At 41.1% G+C, this 19,338-nt stretch overlaps 1 protein-coding gene across 2 annotated transcripts in view; it reads left to right on the plus strand.

The window, feature by feature from the left end:
* LOC139127180 (tripartite motif-containing protein 2-like) overlaps positions 1 to 19,338 on the plus strand; it is a 144,880-nt gene that overhangs the window by 25,962 nt on the left and 99,580 nt on the right. The gene's annotated exons all lie outside the window — the stretch shown is intronic.

The raw sequence follows: 19,338 nt of genomic DNA on the forward strand, positions 1-19,338 counted from the left end.
CGGAGTCGGAAGAAAAAAGATTGTTTCTAGAGCATTTGACCATTTACCCAGTTTCATTATCATATTCAAAGATATGCCTTGGGATTATTGCAGGCGGAATGTGTTGACTCGAGCCAGGTCGTACGAAATCACCGGTACCGCCTTAGAAGAACTAGAAGAGATTCACAATAAGTTCAAACAGACTTTCTTAGAAATTTGCCACGACTACAGACTTCCATGTTTGGTAATTCGGAACACTCTTACCCCCCTCGTTCTCAAGAATATACTTAATCCAACAATTGATACCGAGACAGTCGGACCAGTAGAATATCCATGAGCTTTTGACTTTGGAATTGCATGGGGCAGCCCTTCGGCACGCGATAGCGGCAGCCAGGGATTTTTAATAGACGGTTTTTCCGAAGGTGAACTTGAAAAAGCGTACTTCCCACCTGGTCAAGAACAACTAGAACAACCTCGAGTCTCACTAAAGAACCTACACAAACTTCTTAACGCTTGTGAATCTGTGTGTGCTTATAATGCTTCGTTTGACCTACGAGCACTTGATATGATGCCGAAGGAACCCTACGGTTCTGTAACACCGGACTTTGAAGTTACTTGTCTATGGCTTATGTCAGTTGTGTACATTATACTTCAACCAGAACTTATAGATAAAGCTGAAAAAGGGGACTCGAAAGAACGGACTGTGGTAACATGAGAAGTCGTTTTGAAGATCTTGCAAACTTAATATGTGCCTCCGGAGGAACTGAGGGGCCCCCACCTCATCCACATACTGCCGAAAAAGATGCAATAAGTGAACATTACTTACGACAGTACATGATAAATACTTGGCCAGGTGGGGGGTGGAAGCGGGGTGGTAAACTGACACTTTCGGCTTTCAAGAAATTAAGACTTTTTCCATGGTACTTATTGAATAACTTTCGTAAATACTTACGTTAGTACTTACGTAGTACTTGACAAGTACCATGGACAGGAACTTACGAAGTTCTAATAACATTTTCCTCTGGCTCCCAACTATTGAAACTTTCTGGATAACCTTTCCATTTTATCAGATAATATTTCTTTCCTCTAATTTTTTTCGTCTTCAAATTCGTTCTACTCTGTACAGCTCGTCGCGTTCTGAAGGTGCGCTCTGAAGTTCATCGGAGTAGAAAGTGCCGAGTATTTCCTCTCCATTCAGATCTTTTATTTTGTAAACTGGTGGTGTTCCCAAGCCAGCTGCGTACACAACTTTTGAAACTACGAAAATCTCCTCTGTCCAATTTGGCAAATATCCTTTCTTAAAAGTGGTCTTGTATTTTGTAATTCGAACCCGTTCTCCCGGCTTGAATTCAGGGTTGGCTCCCCCGGCTGCCAACTCAGGACCGAATAGTGTATAAAATGCCTGCCAATCGTTCTCCTCTGTTACGTCCCTGGGTTTCATTTTGATACTTCCGTGTACGGTGTTATTGTAATTCTCAAGAAGGTGGGGTAGAATAGAAAGCCATTCACGTGTCTGTCTGTATGTAAAGTATTTCCACATCATCGTCTTGAGGGTCCGATTAAAACGTTCAACGACGCTAGCTTTTTTGTCACTGTAGGTGTGAAACCAATGAATGCCTGACTCCTCCAACCACCCCTGCATTTTCTGATTAGTAAATTCCCGCCCCTCATCTGTCTGAAGTTTGTCGGGCCTTCTCCCAGATTTCTTAATCACATCTTGTAGTGCCTTCAGAGTGTCATCGGCCGTTTTTGACTGTATTGGCCTAGCCCAGGCATATTTACTGAGTACATCGATTACTGTTAGCATGTATCGAATGTTATGATTCTCTTTTGCGAATGCTGCAGGGAATTCCACAAGGTCTGCTTGCCACTGTGAGTCTATCGATGTTACAAAAACGCGTCGGCCGCCCCGGAAGGCACCCCCATGAGAACGAGGTACCGGTTTATGTAGATTATAAGTTAGCTGAGTTTTTAACCAGTCCTTCACCTCTTTCTTAGTGACGTGGAGTCCGCTGGCCCGTGCTGCGTCATACAATTTTTGTACACCTCCAAAACCAGTTTTCGGGTTGTAATATAATTCTCTAAGAGTTCCTTCGGCTTCCATAATTGCTATATTATACGAAAAATTTTATGTCGTACGGATTCCGTAAACGAAATACTAGTTTACTGAATGGCCTACTTTTCAATTGCTTGATTAGGCCCACGGCTTCCCGTTCTGACACCTCCATTCCATATTCTTTTATAATACTTTTGTTGTCTATCTTGTTCGGTGTGTAAAATAGTACTAACATCTGTATGTTTTCCCTGAATGGTTTACTAATACTAGTATATTGTTGAGTCAGAACCCAGACAGATAATCCATCGTGTCTTGCGCTGAAACCAAGTTGGACTAAAACGTTACTGCGCTTCTTCATATCTTTGGACGAGGCGCAGTCATCGAGGATTATTAAAGTGTTCGTTCCAGCCCATTCTTTATGCACGTAGGTTAATGTATCATCCACTGCATCGAGTCCGACTGGAAATATAAACACATTATCATCGGTGAAAATGAATCTTCTATTATACGCTTTATTATTCATGAATGTTGGGCAAATGAATATCACATATTCGAATTTCCTTAAGTACGGACCGGTGAGGAGGTCCAACATAAATTCTGTTTTGCCAGAATATGTCGGTCCAGTTATAATCATGTTGAATGGTGGGGTTACGTATATTGACATTTCCTCTGGATCTATATACTGTAAATTAATGAATCTCTTCTAGTTCTTTTAAGTTACTGGTTCGAGTTAGATGAAACCCAGTCACATCGACAGCATCTGAATGAACTATATAGTTAGTGACTTTATTCCAGTACCTACAATAGTAATGAATATTGCTAAAGATAACAAACCAATTTTACCATATTCGTGAATAGGGTCTACGCTGGTCGTAGATGCTGCCCGTTCTGGGGAGGGGAGGGGAGGGGACCGAATCCGAGTCGTGTCATTGTGAGGTGACTCTCCGGGCTCGTCCTGCCACTTCACAGGATCCTCCCCCCCTTCCATCTCATGTATAGCACTTTCTCGAACTTCCGTGTTTATATCACCATTTACCCCGAAGACCATAGATTCTGTTGCGTATTGCAATTCATTATTATAACCCGAGATTGCTGGGCCTGAAAGAATAACCATCTTAGACGGTAAGAGAAGTAAATTGGGCGAAACTGCCATATCAAGTTTGACACCAGTATTCATTATTGTGTCTTGATATCGCCTATAACTAATTACTTTGTCGGTATTGCGAATTTCATCTTCGAGGAGAACACCGAATTCTTTTCGGACTTGCTGTGCACTGCCAGTATCACCCACTATGGTACTACGAATATTTGCTTGTGCGCCAAGTATGCAATATACGTAGGCTTCAAGGCTTTCATTGAGGCGGGCGAGACCGGCCTTTGTTAGTCCCGAGTCTCCTGTCAGAGGAATGAAACTATTATATTGTCCCTCCGATCCATCATTTCGGAAGAAATAGTAGTGCGGTCGGTCTTTGTCGGACAGTACGTGTTTTTTCTTTCCAAAAATTGTATGTGTATAGAAAACGCCTCCGTCGGAGGAGAGGAAAAAGTCATGACCGTTGTATATCGCTTTTGGCTGTCGAACGGGACCACGATTAGTGTAATATTCATAACCATAACCAAGACCTTTATTTTGACCTTTTCGATAACGAAAGTCGGACTTCGTTGGACTTATATTTCCAAATTCTGTACATAGAAGTTCATATTGGACGAGATTGTATGGATTGTCGCCCGCTTTGAAGGTGGGGGTATCGTCTGGAAGTGCAACGCCCATTTCGTGAAGGATCCGACGTATTGTAAAGTATACATGGAAACGGCAGAATGATCGTATTTGCGGAGGAAAATCCCCCCTTCGGAACCAAAGAGATGGGCGAATGATATACCGCAACCAGTAGTGCTGCACCATACGGCGAAATTTAATTGCTGGTCCCAGTATTTCATCTTTGGGCCGCCCAGCCAGACATTACTTTCTTTCGCTGATCGATGAGTGATTACATTATCTTTAAATATATCCCGAGGATGAAAAGTAAATTTATCTGTCGGCGTTACATATATTTCTAAGTCCATGAGAATAGGTTTTATTCCCCCGTCCGGTTTGGGAGGAATATCAGCATGCTGTACTGTCGGTACGCTCGTCTTATTCAATTGAAAAGCAACTGGGAATGCGTCTGTACTCATTATTCGTGTTTCTATATACAGATAGATTTAAATGGAGGAGAATTTTCCATACTTCGGAATCCCTGTCGGAATCATTCTAACATTCCAGACCATGTTAATATTATATTTCGGATTCAGGTTTAAACGAATTTTTTATTTTTTACTAAGAATAGATAACATACTGCAAACAATGGAGAATTTAATAAAGTCATCGGCAGCGGCAAATATGGCAGCGCCCTACCGGAACGGTTCCGAAGGGGCTTCGGCGCCTTCGGCGCCTTCGGACGCTCAATCCATAATAGAGACAAAACGTGAAAAAATACTCTGTGTCATCGCAAGTGGTCAAAGTAAGTTATTTTTTGGTAAGGAGATTTCAGTTGCTGACGTAGAAAAATGGAAAGATGAAACGGTGGTTAAAGCCTTCAAAATGTACGAAGCGAAATACAGTTCTCTTATAAGTGATACCATCACTCAAAGTTTCATAGATCTAGGAGCCCGCGCAATTAGTCAGGTAGTTCCAATCGATGATCGAGATAACTATGCCACTGATCTTAAAAAGGATTTTATTCTAAACAGTGAAATAAAACGATTATCAGGATGGATAGGGTACACATGGGGTCCCCTGATTGCTCTAATTTCCACCGGTTTAATTACGGGTAAACATTTAAATTTTAAAAAATCGGGTTTAATATAGTACCTGAAATAAATGGATTCAACTTCACAAACGGTTCCGACTCAGCAAACGGAAATGACCTCCACACCGCAAACGACTCCGTCAGGGACGACCTTCCCGACTCCGTCACAGCGCAACATAGAGAAAGTTACAATGCCGCCGAAGCATCCAGGGAGAGTTGCTGCGGGCAAGCGACTAGCGGAATGGAACAGGCAAAACAAGGAGAAGAAACGCCAAGCAATGAAGGGGGAGGGAGGGGAGGGGAGTGATGCGGTAGCGACAAACTGTATAAGCCTACCGCCTACAATGAAAGAACAGTGTGATAATAATTCACGCTGGTATAATAAATGTTATCTTGTTTTAGGAATTGTGGGAGTTTCATTGACTGCATTAGGGCTATATTGGGGGCGTGCTCGGCATACCCCCTGTCCTCCCCGGAAACCGCGGGAACCGCTTCAGAAAGCGAAAAAAACAGAGCCCGTAGCGGCTCCCTCCAGAACAGTTCCGACAGGGGTTCCGAGGGGAGGGGAGGGGGAGGGGGAGGGGGAGGGGGAGGGAGGACCCAGCTCCTCTACATTGTATGAGATGGATTAACTCCCCCATATTTTATTTTTATTTTTTATTTTATATACTAGTCAGCAATCATGGATACTAAAACAGTTGTAAACACAATGTACGATGGTATTGTAATCGCAGGACTTGCGATGGGATATCTTATGATCTCCAGCAAATTTCTGAAAATAGAGGTTGGCGATCCAAGTCGACCAAATTTAACTCGATTGGCAAAATTAGGCGGTGCGACTGCTGCCGCGGTTGCGACCAAAGATCTCCTTGAACAGAAAAATATTATTCCTGCAGAACCTTATACTTCGTAATGGGCACCTTCGGAATAATAATAATAATATTCATCGAACACTTATACTTAGTAATATATACAACGTACAACGATGATCATTTGGATTGAAAGCAAAACAGGTGAACCTGTTACTGTTAATTTTTACCCTTGTATTGACACGACACAGTTTACGAAGATAAGACTGCTAGAGTGCGGACTATATAATTCATGGCATAACATAACATCGACGAATAATGTAATAAAATATCAAGAAGGTGACCAACCGAAGAAGACTAAATCAATACGTCCAGGTAACTACAATATCGATACGTTAAACAAAGCAATCGGGTTGAAGCAAAAATTAATTTTGAAAAACATCTGCCGACAAACCACGTTCTTCTAACTTTGGCTAAAGATGTTAAAGTTTATTTCAATGCTACAGGTAGCTTTGCCAACGTAGTTGGTTTTTCAGATAAACCTGAGGACAACCCAGTTATAAAAAGTACTATTAGTCCGAAGAAAGTGGATTTCTTAACAGTCACTAAATATATAGTTCATTCAGATGTAGTCGATGTTACTGGAAATTATGTTTCATTTGGTTCGGGTGCCTCCGGAGGATACATACAGGGGAAAGTATCGAACTGTTTACAAATACTTCCCATCCGGGATACGAGAGAAATAAGTGAAAAGGTTACTTACGATTTTAAAAACGGAGCAATTTCTATGCCATTGAGAAAAGGGGGAGATTACATGAATTCAATGCGTATCTGGATAACAGATCAGGATGGGAACATGATCGATTTCAATAACTGGCCAATTAGCTTTTGTATTGAATTGCTGTAGTAGTTCCGAAGCGGGCCCCTACCGGTGTAACCCTATCGGAAGATAAACCATCCCACGACCAATCCTCCAGCAATATATATCATTTCATATTTCTTTTGCTCAGGACTGGGTTGATAATAATCTGAGAATTGCGCTAACGCTTGCGCTGGACTTGACGTAGAGTTGCTTTGCACCGCTTCTGCTTCTTCCAGGATTTCTGCATCTGTATCTCTTAATTCTGCCGCAGCATGTGCATCCTTTGCCTGATTTTCTCTTTCCCAGTCAGCCTGGAGTAATCTTTTTTCTGACCAGACGTTGCGATCATGTTCAAATTTTTCTAATGCTTTATCATGTCGAATTTTCTCTTCAATAAGAGCCTCACCATTCCCAGAAAGCTTTTGACCGATAATATTTCCTCCTGTGAATGCCGTTGCATTTAATACAGCACCGAGAACTGTCATTCCTATAGCTGAAGCCATGACTGTGTATTGTATATTACAAGGTATTATTTTAATTTTCACTGTATATAGGTCCCTACGGAGTATGTCTGATCCAAGTGGCTTCGGTCTAGGTACAATTCGTATGCAAAATCTTGAGCTTGAAGATCTGAGTGATGTTAAAGTTAACAATAATACTAAGATGGCTGCTAATCATAATAAGGATTACGTCCTTCGTTATAAAGACCGCGAAAAATATTTCGTTTTAGCCAATGCCGCGGCGCCACCCCACGAACATGCTGTAGAATTTTCCGAACTTAAAGACATTGATGAAACTGTAATTGACGCCACAAAGGCTTCGAATGATTCTACTCCTTTTGCTCTGACATGGGATTCGGCTAGTCAGAAATTCATGCCTTATAATGTGCCGCGTAACATCTTAGATATATTGGGTAGTGAAATTGCAGGAGGTGTTGCTGAACCACCGGGAACTCCAAATGTTATTTATTTCGATAGCAATGTTAACAAATATAAATTGTTAGATTTTCGTAGTTGGCTTACTCCTACGAATCCATACATTGCACTTCTTGGTATACCGATTCATCTTAAAATTAGTCCTCTTAATACAATAATGAAGGCAGATAATACACTAAGAAGGTGGATAAACGAGGGGGAGAATTATTGCTCGTATACAGCTAGCGGAGTTCCAGTTAGATTATTTTGGGACACAACTTTAAAGAAACTGGGTCTTAAAAGTGTCGGTGATGAGGCAGCTGAATTAACTTTACAGACTGTAATCAACAGATGACTGATAATATGAAAATACTTCAACATGGTACAGTTCTCATTAGATGTGTAAAGTTAGCTACTGGAGATGAATTTGACGATTTGGTTGGATATTATGCTATGAAAACAGATAACAGAACAACTTGTGATATTATCATAAGTATTGATAAAGATCGGGGAGGGGAAATGAGTATTGAATGTTTTGTTGGTGGGAATAGAATAGAGAACGACTTAGGAACTACATTTGTACGTAAAGATAAAAGAGTGAACACTTTAGATATCAGTACCATTCATCTGAAACGACTCATTTTGTTTGAAGTAATGGTCTTCCGTCACATTTTAAGTTCAGAGGAAATTACTAAAATTTTATCTATCAGGTGAACAAGTTCGCCCCGATAGGAACTCCGAGTTCAACATCAGCTAGACTCCGCAACCGGCCGGCCGGACTGACAACGGGGTCCTTTATATAGGCTAGTTTGATGACCCGGTTGACTCACACGGAATTTCCCACCTTCCCACCTTCGGAACGTGTATAAACATGCTCAGAAGGGAATTTCCCCGCTTAGTACAGGACAATGCACTGTTGCGCGTGCGTGAGTTCATATATAGGTCATGGTTATACTTTAGTTACATGGATGGTTAATTTTTCCTTCGCTTCATGTAGATAAATGAATAAAATGGGGTGTAAAATTCTTACTTCATCCCAGTTGTCACGTTTACTATACTACTCATGTAACTTAGGGGATATCAAAGGAGATGAATCAGTTGGTTGAATAAAACAAAAGTTTTCGGAGATGAATCAGTTGGTTGAATAAAACAAAAGTTTTCGGACATATTTTATGTCAGTGTTGTCAATGTCGGACTTTTGATTCATTTCGATTGAGAAACCAGAATCACCTACAGAGATGTCTGTATTAAACACGGACGCATAATTCGGAATAGTTTGTTGTGCCGCTACTGTCGGTCTCAGTCGTGGTGTGTCTCCCATAAAATTTCGAAGCTATAGGCCTACACTTTTACTTGTGATAGGTATACAATATCGGTTCGATGTGCGAAGATATACAGATTACAAGTTATTTTAGAAGTTCTCAAAACCAGTAAAAATAACGTAGACGTACATCGCATGCTTTCTTACACCGAACGAGCCGTCGTTTCCATAGCTATTACGTGAAATCCGGCCTCACCGATGTCCCTGTCCCGATTCGGAGAACAACTTTCAAGCTGCGAGTTGAGGTTCAGATGTCTGATTTTTTTCATATTCAAAAGACTTATTGATTCACAGAGAACGCCCGTCTTGTTTTTAGCACATGAGGGCAATTGAAAATCCAAGCCGAATAGCCAGTGGGAAAAAATTCGACCGGACGACTCGCTCTCACCAGCGATCGCAATGAAAATAAAATCGAAGTCTCTGAAGTCGGTATCATTGCTCGCCATGTTTACTGTTGGTTGTACGGCCAGTTTAAAGTCACAGATTTTCTTCACGGTAAAATTCATATAATTGCCATACCGCGAAGTTCCCTGTGCAATATGTCTTATGTCAATATGTCTATTTGGCAGAAAAAGCGTCACGGACATTCGATCGATGGTGATGAGCTTTCTCCAGGCCGCGACATGTCACCAGTTACGAACTTTACCGGTTTTCGATACGAAATATGCAATATATTATCAGCATTGTTCACGTTTTGTTTTGAGTCTGATATCGAATATAACATCAAACGCCATTAGACTATCTCATCTGCCTGTCAGGGAGTTACAATATATTTCCACTGCAGGGCTGGCACACGATGGCAACTTACGCGTCGTCCGTTGAGCGGCCGGTGGCAGTGTCACAGATCGCTCCGTCTGTAATCGCGGCCACTTTGATTTTGATGTGAAACCCAGGTGCGTTTGAGGTTTTTTGTTACCTAATTTGTCGACCTCACAAAATTTCACAGTTCATGCTTTGAAGCAGTCTCAACATGGCAAACATGTCTCGCGTAAATTTCATCCTTGTCGTTCCAATTAATTCGACCACTAAATTATTTCGGCAGCTTTAATTTCCTAATAAATCGACGATTTTGAAATCGTAATTATTTTTTTCTGGTCGAATTGATGGGGTTTTTACGGTACTTCTCAAACTCTGCTTAAAACAGCAGCAACAGTCAAACACTAGGAAAAGTGCACGGGATTTGATTGAGTCGTGTTGCCCGTTGTGTATGCATAGTATATGCATGGAGGTAGTCCGCTACTGCCTCCATGGTACATTATAATCTTTACGGCCCTGATACGGGTTTTGCGGACCGAGGTTGTACGGCGGAAGGGCCCGAGCGTGCGAGGGCCCGTACGCCGTACGACCGAGGTCCGCAAAACCCGTATCTGGGCCGTAAAGGTTTTATCATATACCTTATTGAACGGTTGTGATATGTTTCAGTATTTATCAATAAAATTTTGTTAAAGTTATGGGCGTAAATTAAAAAAAAAAAAACATGAGCCACGCAACTTTGCGGATTAATATGTACGATTTTGTCATTTGTTCTGTTGTGGAACGCGTCACGAGCTTGTTCTATGCGAACGCTAATGTCACTACAGAATGAGCAAAGATGAGTAGTTGACCCTGCTCGTTAAATACACTTTCTCAGCAAAACATTGAGAGGAGACTATCAAGCACTTGTTTTAAACCAATTTTGATCGGAATAAGATTCGAACTGTCTACAATTTGCTTCAAAACTACGAGCGAAGCGCATAGAAACGGGTTCGAATCTCGCGCTGACGTGCTTTCGAATGGAATGTACGTGGATAGCAACGCGCGTAGCGACGACAATGAAAAAGTTCGAAAAAGCGCGCACACTACCTTATTTGGGCAAAGTGTGCCTGGGCCTGATACGGCAACTTATTACACACCTGTAAGAGCGCCTTTTCCCATAGGTTTACATGGGTACGTGAATCTAGGTATATGATAATTAACTGAACGGTTTACCCAGTGACAGTCCTTCCACATACTGTGACCCATTCAACCTCTTATCCAATAATGCATATATATGCAGGGCTCAAAGTTAATATTTTCAGCTAGGAGCAATTTGCTCCCAAGTCCAAAATTTTAGGAGCAAACCCAAAAAAACTAGGAGCATTTTTGAAACTGTTCAAACAATGTGGTACATATCAAATAAAGGTGAACAGTTGCCATTCATTATTCATCTCGTAGTACTTTTTTCTAAATCTGCGTTTATACATACAATTTGGTAACAGTAACAGTAGTTCAAGTCCGTTTCTTTGTCGTGCCGAAACCAATCTCAAAATTCTCGACTTGTCACGTATTTTGCAAGGGATTTTTTTACTTTTTCATCCCATACTTTTGTTTGGCATGTTTTTCCTGTATTTTGTGGCTGCTATCGACTTTCCGACTCGGTTTCTTGCTGTGCTGCGGATCCATTTGTCATGTGTACACGTCACAGACGGAACATCGTCATCGAATGATTGACCTGGTACACTGTCCGTGAACGGTATGATCGCTGGTGCTATCAATATCCCTAGTGTTCTGCTGGGATTTCGTTTTTTGTTGTTGCGTCTCCTTCACTGGCAGACCCAGTTCCAACATGATCGACCTTGAGTTTCCCTTGCTTTCCAAAATAACGATCTAGTGGGCCCGACATCTTGGACTGAAATAGGCCTATAGGTAGTGTGCACGTGGGGAAAGTCTTTGCTTGTGATTTATTTCGTTAGTTACTGCTAATTCCTGTGATGGTTATTGGTCCAATTAAATTGATTATGACAGCATTGACATGATACTGATATTTGATTGGGTCGTGATTTAATTTGTGATTAAATTCATCGCATGTCTTGACAGCTGTTTGGCAACATGTAACCTCTCATATCAAAACAAAGTAGCGGTAGAGACGCGCTCGCCTCTGTGTGGCTGGGCGACGTCAAATGTTTATTAAAATCTATTTTTGGCACGTCTGATTTCAGGGTCACGACCCTTGCAAACTCTGTGAAATACGGTGGGAATTATTCCTTGCGTAGAATTAGTCGCAAAATGCGAGTAACTTACTCTGTGAAATACGGTGGGAATTATTCCTTGCGTAGAATTAGTCGCAAAATGCGAGTAACCTACATTTTTTAGGCCCAACTTTTTCAATTTGGTCGCAGCGACTAAAATGGTCGCAACTTTGAGCCCTGATATGTTGTTCAGATTAAGTTGCATACTAAATAAAAGTACTTGTAACTGTTATGGTTTTATACATAGAGTGGTTACAATGTAGTGTTGCGTTCACAAATGGTCGGTGCTGGTATCGTTGGGTGGAGATCTGACCGGGCCATCCCCTTTTCATGTAGCTGTGATATCGCAGCGGCACTTGTGGCGTGTATCGAACGCGCTCAGGTCATTGAGGTCATCGCCATAGTCCCGCTGCGAGCCAACGCATAGGCTTCGTTGGCAGTTAACTACGAGACCGACCGGTATCGTAGATTTAGCTTGCAAAATAATGAACTACTTTGACTATCTGAGACCATGTCTCTGCATGGATGTAAAAATAGAAGGATACAGGACAGCCCTATAATCCCTTTCACACCTATTGTTATTTCTTTGTCTACGCTGGTCTTTGAAGTTGTGGCATGGTTGCCGCGATCAGGACGGCTCGGACACACCCACTTCACTCACAATATCGTGTACATCAAATTATTGTTGCCAAATTCATAAAAAAACTTTCAAACTTGTGAAATTGCTTGTGTTAAATGTCCAGACTGAACAGAGCTCAAACAAACCAAAGACTGAGAAAATCGACGCATATTTGACCAAGTTATGACTATTCTTTGGAACCGACTTGGATAAAGTCCCCTGATCGTAAAATTACTCTAACTTACAAAGTATCTAACCGCGGAGTCTGATTTTTTCTTAATTAGAAGGTTCAAGGTATGAACGCTTAGAAAATGTTTGTCCTAAGTGCTAGTTCGCCTGGCCGTTGAAGTTATCGTATTCTAAAGTTGGGCTATATTTGCGGTACGCCGATAGTTCGTCCCCATAGGATTGCGTGCAAATGCGTTCGTCGTTCAGGCCATGGTTCACCCGTTTGAAGTCACGTTTCCAGACGTTCAAAGACACTGCTGAAAGAACTGTTACGCCAAAACTAAAGTCATATATATAGACTTTCCGGTCTGGTCATGTTTATCGATCAGAGTACCTGGCCGAAAATTCCCTGGTGATTTTTTTTGACGAAGTTCATTGCGTCGCGTCACCATTCTGCACGGGTTGACGCATTGTTCAAGAAGGGGAAAGGTTATTACACATGCGCAGTTCTTGTTATACCGTGTTACAGGAGACAGAAAGTGAGCCAGGAGCTATGTAGTCGATTGTTTTCCTCCTCGATGAGCTGCATATCATCGTAGATGCATATCATCGTTAAGATAGAAAAGGTCGTAGTATTGCTACAACAACATTACTGGCACAAAAGACGCTATTTTTACGCTGTCTGTTGCAATGCACGGAAAGACTCGACGTTTACCGATGACAACCCGAAGGCACGCTATGAATAAAATAACACGCTAATCCCGTTACGGGATTACGAGATAACGAATCGGCGGCAACTATCCCTTGAACAAAGGATCAAAGGAGTGTCCTGTATCCTTCTATTTTTTACATCCATGTTCTCTGCTACCTCCATGCTGAGACTCATTCTGTTCTGTACGCTAACTTTCTTGAAGATAAGAAGAACACGTATTTTCGACCATTTTCCCGTGAGCCGTCGACGGCTTCTACGATGTTTGCTCGATCGCGCGTACAACGCACTGAATACTTTGCCGGACTTTCTTTGCTCTGCGTTTTTGCCAAAAACAACAGTCGCCAGAGCTGCAGAGCCGTAACAAACATGTTGCTCCATGCTTGAGGTTGCCGGTAGCCCTGCCCGGTGCTTTTTGACGCTCATTAATGCAGACTCGCCCACATAAATATATGAATATTTATGATGCATTTTAAATAACCAGGTACTTAGCGGCGCTGATGGTCTTGGCTTGGCGAAGAGCTGCTCCCCTTGGGAAATTACAGTGGAATTTGATTGAGTGTCCGGTTTGCCTTGCAGAGCTCGACGAGTCTACATGTTGCTTATCATTAGAAAAGTAAACATTTGCAACAAATTGAGTCTTCGTCTTTGGTTGGTGTTAGATTACAGCGCGCGGCAAACGTTTCCCATACACTGTCTCGTCACGATCACTGCAGTCGTTTCAGCATGTCACTGACAACAAGCATAACACTGCACTACATGCACACCATCAGTTTTCTTTTAGGTGTTTACTTTAAATTGGGAACTTTATGAAGAAACAAGTAAATTCTTTAAAAAAACCTTTCTTCTCCTCTCGATGTCAGCAATCACGACAACAGTTCCTTCAGCATGCAGTCTGTAGCATTGCGAGTGCAATCTACTCTATCAACAAGTTTGACACGATACAACACTGAAAATTGTCAACCAGAAAATGCTAAACACTCCTAAATGAAACTTTAATCCCGCTTTCTCTTTTGTCTCAGCTAAATGAAACTTTCTCAATTGACACTTCTCTCTGAATTGACACTTCTCTGAGCTACAAAATAGACTTGAAGAAAAGTGTTGATTTTGCACAGGCAAGTGCAATTCAATCAACACGGTACATATTGTGCCATTGAATAACACACCAAGTGTTTCTGAAATAATTCACCGTATTTTGGCACTTAATTTCCCGGACGGCATCATACACGGCAACGGGTTAGCATGGAGGGGACGATGATATCTCTCTGCCTTCAAAATATTCTTTACCTTGCTGAAAAAATACAATGTTTCACTGTAATAAAACGCCGAGAGTCAGTCCGGTTGATGTTGAGGACTTTCCTCGAGATAAGATCCGACACTCGAAAAATATGCCAGTGAGTTTTGTCTGAGTTATATTTCCCAAATCAAAGTACACAAAGCTGTAGCTGAAAGAAAACTTTGATGATGTGCCATAGCTATAGTGCGGTGTCAAGCTTGTTGTGCATGAGTGGTATGCTGAAACGACTGTCATTATTGTAGACGAGACAGTGTCTGGGAAACGTTCGCCGCGTGCGCTGTAATCTAACACCAAATACTCAATTTGTTGCAAATGTTTACTTTTCTAATGATAAGCAACATGTAGACTTGTCGAGCTCTGCAAGGCAAAACGGACACTCGATCAAATTCCACTGTAGTACAGTAAGCATAGCGAGGACAGGAAGTAGGAATAGCTAGAGGTCACGGAACTAAAGGTCACATTTACATATGCTCACACTCCCTATTGAGGGCGCACTATACATGCCAATACAAGCTACACAAAAGACAGCTACACAAGTGTTGTGCTCTTCAGGCTCAGCTAGTTTATTTGTAACATTGAAAAAGAAAGAAAAACGCTGTAATATTGACTTATATAGCCACTTATGAGCCCCTGTGGCTAATCCATGGAATTATCAAGTGTTGGTCAACACTGCAAAGATAGAGATGTAATTTAAAAAGGTTTGAGTAACTTTCCTATCTTTCGCAACGTTGACCAACCCATAAAATCCCTGATAAGTCCAAGGATTAGCATCATTATTTGTGCTGACTAATTAATTACAAGATGTGTGTATATGAGAGATTAACGTCCTTGTAATGGGGTGTAAAATAAACAAAGAGTCAAGAGGCTAGGTTAGGCTATATAGTCATTTATTAGTCCCCACGGACACCGTCCGGGGGGACTTATAGGTTTGGTCATGTCCGTCCGTCCGTCCGTCCGTCCGTTCACGCAGATATCTCAGAGATGCCTGGAGCGATTTCATTCAAACTTGGTACAAGGATTACTTCATATGTCATACAGATGCACGTCAATTTGTTTTTTGATACGATCCAATATGGCTGCCAGGCGGCCATTTTATTATGATTTTTTCATGTACAGAGCCATAACTCAGACATGTTTCAACCGATTTTATTCAAAGCTGGTACAAGGACATTGACCAATGTCATAGATATGCACATCAATTTGTTTTGTGATACGATCCAATATGGCCGCCAGGCGGCCATTTTGTTACGATTTTTTCATGTACAGAGCCATAATTCAGGCATATCTCAACGGATTTTATTCAAACTTTGTACAAGGACATTGACCTATGTCATACATATTCACGTTGATTTATATTGTGATACGATTCAATATGGCTGCCAGGCGGCCATTTTATTACGATTTTTCATGTACAAAGCCATTACTCAGGCATGTTTCAACTGATTTTATTCAAAGTTGGTACAAGGACATTGACCAATGTCATATATGTGCACGTCAATTTTTCATGTGATACGATCTAATATGGCCGCTGTGCGGCCATTTTGTTACGATTTTTTCATGTACAATGCCATAACTCAGGCATATCTCAACCGATTTTATTCAAACTTAGTACAAGGACATTGACCTATGTCATACATATGCACATCGATTTGTTTTGTGATACGATTCAATATGGCCGCTAGGCGGCCATTTTATGACGATTTTTTCATGTACAGAGCCATTACTCAGGCATGTTTCAACTGATTTTATTCAAAGTTGGTACAAGGACATTGACCAATGTCATAGATATGCACGTCAATTTTTCATGTGATACGATCCAATATGGCTGCCGTGCGGCCATTTTGTTACGATTTTTTCATGTACAGAGCCATAACTCAGGCATATCTCAACGGATTTTATTCAAACTTGGTACAAGGACATTGACCTATGTCATACATATGCACATCGATTTGTTTTGTGATACGATCCAATATGGCCGACATGTGGCCATTTTATTACGATTTTTTCATGTCCTGAACTACAACTCAGACATGTATCAAACGAATTTATTCAAAAGTATTTTTATCACAGACCTAATGAAGAGGACTCTATCCTCTCTGAGGACCTGTAATCAAAGTACCCATTAACAAGTGGGGACTGTGTCATCAACGATGACTTGTTTTATTTACTACAGTCAGTCAGAGAATGAAGACAAGGAGAGAAACTGATAGAGAAAACTGAGAAAAACTCAATAATAAACTTATTAATAGTGTCTGGGCCGCCTGTGCTATATGGTAAAAGGTGTTAATATTGAAAGACCTGACAAGTGGTTAATGTTAGATGTGACATTGCAGTGGTGCTGTGGTGTATCAATTGTGTTCAGGTCAAGGGTCATCACCACAGAACCGCCGCAAGCCACCCAATAATTACTTTTTTGCTAGTTTACTATGACACCGCTTAGTGTCAGTGATTTAACTCACAAAATAATGAAATGTAATACTCTTTGAATAAATCAACTTGTATCTGCTTTATCATTGACTATTTATGACTCATTCTATACTCCTACTAGCTTAGTACCTCGAAAATATGACCATGTATTTTCAACCATTTTCCAGTGAGCCATCAACAGACTCTGCGATGTTTGCCCTCTCGTGTAAAACGTACAGTGAATATGATGGAGGTCAAAAGTTCAAAATCAAGCAGAAACTGATGACAGCAATAAGTTGTTGAAAATACATGTCGTCACTGTGGGCTAGCAGGAGTAGGAGATGAGTTGTAGATAGTCAGTGATAATAGGTACAGGTTGATCTATTCAAAGATTAACCTATATCATTATTTTGCGAGCTAAATCAGCAACACCGTGCTATTGCAATCAGTGTTGTCATAAATTACCAAAAAAGTCTATGGGGTGGTTTGCAGTGGTTTGGTGGCAATGACCTTTGACCTGAGCACAGTCTATACACCACAACACTGCTTTCATATCACAGCTAGGCTAGGTTAAATATTGCAAATCAGCAATGGACTTTTTAGAGAAACAGTTACTTATCAAGAGACTGTCTTCACAACATACTTAAACGGTATCTAAAAGTGTGACACCATGCCAGACAGATATCCTGGAAAATTTCACAGTTGAAATCTGTATAACTAAAATGGACAAAAACCACATTATCACATGCACAAGCCAAGTTGGTCGTCTTCGAACAAAAAATACCCGGATTTATTCTCTGGTCGTTCTACGTCACGACAACCTGCGTCTATGTCATCAATTTGGTGCGTCGAACCTTTTTTTTGTTGATCTTCGGTGTGCTCGTAAATATGTAAACAAACAACATGGCGGCCGATGTTTCTCCAACGATCAAAAGTCATGTAATGAAATCGATATTTTCACAGACTACGACATTAATAATCCGAACAATGTAAACACAAGAGTGTACCGCCTGAATATTCCGGGTTTGGCCTATTACTTGAATAATTTGCGGAGACAACGAACTCGAAGCTGGTCGCGTATACCGTGGGTTCCGTACGCATTGCAAACAGGGTCAGGCGCGACGTTTACAGTGTTCGCGCCGTCGAGATTCAGTCGATGTTTGTTCCCGAAAAATAGCGTATCTTCGTCTGTGATAAATTTCTAGGACTATGCTATCTTTGAAATGCAGTATAACTTTGTGGAAAGTAGCCTACGTGTAGATCGAGAGCTGTCACTTGCTCCACACACTAACGAACGTGAGCGCTAACGCACACGACGGACGACTGGAAATGATTGACAACTTGTGCGCGGCGTACTGATATTATTCCTAAATTAGTTCAAAAGTATAAACGCGAATCGTCATGGAAAACTTATTTTATTTTGCAAAAAATAACGAATTCTTGGCTTGTGCATGTGATAAGTATATTATTCCCTAATATTCGTTCAGCTCGGAAATACTCGTGTCACCACTCGTCTTCGACTCGTGGTGACACGGTCATTACGTCACTCGTATTTTCCTTGGCTGAACGAAGAAAAATATTAGGGAATAATATCTAATTATGGAACAGAGTCAATGCAATATTTCATGTTTATACAAAGGGAGTGTTTGGTTATTACAGGGATTGGCTGGCAAAATCCATGGGGGGGGGGAATCATGTATTGTGCATTGCACAGAGTGGGGTGGAGTCAAGTAATTTTCAAACAGCACAGAGTTTGGGGTCGCTTGATTTTCATAAGTAGCCATCAAATCAAAAGTTCAAAAATATTTTTGGAAATAAAAATGACTCTCTGCATGATTTCATTCTCACATTCCTGGCCACCAGGAGTGTGGGATCGATGGTGGGGGAAAAATCAAATCCCCACTCTCAGAAATCATCCCACACTCTGTAGTATATATTACACGAGCCCTGATTTGATTATAAACAGCCTTTTGTTCCACTCGCAAAATATACACGGACCGGAACTACAATGTAAGCAGGTCAGAGTATGGGGGCAGACGACAGCATTGTCATGATTTTGGAAAACGTTGTACGTTGTTGGTGACCCAGGGTTGGTGCAAGACTAAAAAACTGCCAAATCTTCCAAATAACTGGTGAACATAGACCACTTTTTTCTGTTAGACATCTCATCTATATCAGACGTTGAAGTACCGGCAGAGGAACTCATCATAGAGTTTGCGTTAGTGATACAGGATACTAGACGGCCATAAAGTAGGATAGTCATACAGTTAAACCTATTTAACTGTACTGTAGCCTGAACAGTTAAACATTCAATGTTTGTGGTGTAAATTTAACGCATTTTGTGGTCATGTGAGAAAAAGAATCTCACACACCAAGGACCTGGAAAGATTTCTCACACTCGTTGGGGATATTTGTCTTACAC

Source organism: Ptychodera flava, unplaced genomic scaffold (genome assembly GCF_041260155.1).
Source record: "Ptychodera flava strain L36383 unplaced genomic scaffold, AS_Pfla_20210202 Scaffold_29__1_contigs__length_4469600_pilon, whole genome shotgun sequence".
NCBI lineage: Eukaryota > Metazoa > Hemichordata > Enteropneusta > Ptychoderidae > Ptychodera > Ptychodera flava.